The sequence below is a fragment of the Etheostoma spectabile genome, chromosome 16, assembly GCF_008692095.1.
Source record: "Etheostoma spectabile isolate EspeVRDwgs_2016 chromosome 16, UIUC_Espe_1.0, whole genome shotgun sequence".
Classification (NCBI taxonomy): Eukaryota; Metazoa; Chordata; class Actinopteri; order Perciformes; family Percidae; genus Etheostoma; species Etheostoma spectabile.
The window spans coordinates 21,270,851-21,272,824 of record NC_045748.1 but is presented as its reverse complement, the minus strand read 5'-3'; the positions used below and the strand labels follow the sequence as shown (position 1 = coordinate 21,272,824).

The 1,974-nt window shown below is 40.1% G+C and overlaps 1 protein-coding gene across 7 annotated transcripts in view; it reads right to left on the bottom strand.

Moving 5' to 3' along the window:
• tcf4 (transcription factor 4) overlaps positions 1-1,974 on the bottom strand; it is a 371,152-nt gene that overhangs the window by 101,182 nt on the left and 267,996 nt on the right. The gene's annotated exons all lie outside the window — the stretch shown is intronic.

Here is a 1,974-nt window from a genome sequence, read left to right as displayed (position 1 = left end):
GCAGCAATGTGCAGTACAACAAAAATTTGTGTTTTTTTAAAACGAAACCATGTAAACCTATTCTGGTATAACCTCAAAATACAATTATGAACATGAAAATGAGCATAATATGGGGGCTTTCAATTTAGCTGAGAAAATGTTACTGTTGCTGTGTACAGTATTTGAAGCAACAGGCTCCTCGCTCTCCCCTGTACTGCTGAGTAGAGGATAGAAAGAGGAGCCTGTAGTTTCGAAGGATGGCCAGTGTTTCCAGTGTATTGCAGGCCTGGGGGCCCACCGGATCCCCACCAAGCCTTAACCACTGGGAATTAATTTTTTAATGCTTCTGACTGGCTAGTAGTCCTTACCTAGGTACCGTCAGGGCCCTCATACTCTGCTTCTGACTGGCTAGTAGTCCTTACCTAGGTACTGTCAGGGCACGCCCTCATACTCTGCTTCTGACTGGCTAGTAGTCCTTACTTAGGTACTGTCAGGACACGCCTCTCATACTCTGCTTCTGACTGGCTAGTAGTCCTTACCTAGGTACTGTGCATGTGCGACTCCCAACAGAGATGGAACAGAAGTGAGATGCCTCACTCTGTAGCTAAAACGGAGAGCTCAACACACAGGGTGAAAAGAGGAGCAGCAGCAATGTGCAGTACAACAAAAATATGGTGTTTTTTGAAAATGAAACCTTATAAACCTATTCTGGTATAACTTCTAAATACAATTATGAACCTGAAAATAAGCATAATATGGGCACTTTCAGACACTTAAAAAAAACAGTTTTTTTGCGGACCAGTGGGAAACTTGGACGTAGTCTTGTTTTCAAATCTTCGGTTAGCTTTTAGCACTGACTTAACATAGGATTTATGACTGTCTGATAGCTTTTTAAAATTCTGAATTTTGCAATTCCATCCATGATTCTGTGATGACAGAAGCTATTTGGCTCAACATTAATGCTGCCCCCAACCCATGATTCCTGGGTAAAAGTCATGTGTTCTCCCTGGGACACGAACCCCGCTCCTCCACTTTAAAGCCCTGTGTTTTAGGTCAAGGGTACATCCTCTGAGGAGCAGGGTAGTGATCATTACATTCAACATCCAGCTATTAGTTTTTAAGGATAAATTGTCATGGGCTAAATTAACGGTCAAATAATGGATACTTCAGCCTGATGGAAGCGCTGGAAGAGAAGTCAGGTGGTTTTAAATTCATTGGGAATCAACCTCTACAGAGCAGGAATAAGCATCTTAACTGTTTAAAGAAAAACATGGCCAGTGGTTGTTACAGTTAGATATCTCACTGGGTCAGATTGTGGGGCGGTCTAATGGACATGGAGGATTAATGTATTAAGGGATTATTACTGTAGCTGGTGTGACCCTCCTGAAAAGAAATTGAACTACATATCGGTGCTACAGTACGGGGATACTATACAGGAAGACCACAAGAACTGGCATTAGTCATTTCTTTTTTGTTTTCTGTTTCCTGGTGGACCTACCAAAACTGTGTACTGCTAACCTGTCTATCACAGTGAATCCAATTACATTCATTTGGCGGATGCTTTTTTGTCCCATGTTTAGTGTTGCAGAGTTTTAAAGTCATCTTTTCACTGCTTTCCCTTTTCTACATTTCCTTTTAGAGCTGCAAAGGTTAACTGATTAATCAACTAGCTGTCAACTAAATTCATCACCAACTATTTGGATAAACGATTATCCATTTGAATACATTTTAAGTAAGAAAAGTTAGAATTATTTGACTCTAAGATAGGACTGGGCAATATGGAGAAAATCAACTATCCCAATATTTTTGACCAAATACCTCAATATCGATACCACAGCAATAGTGTAGAGTTGACTATCGGTGCTGTTACAAGATATTTACACAATGAGATTTTTGTTAAATGATCATCAGTAATGTGGATATAATGACTAAGTGGGTAAAGGCCAATCATAGAACAGTCTGGTAAGTTTAGAAAATGACATCACTTTACTGTAA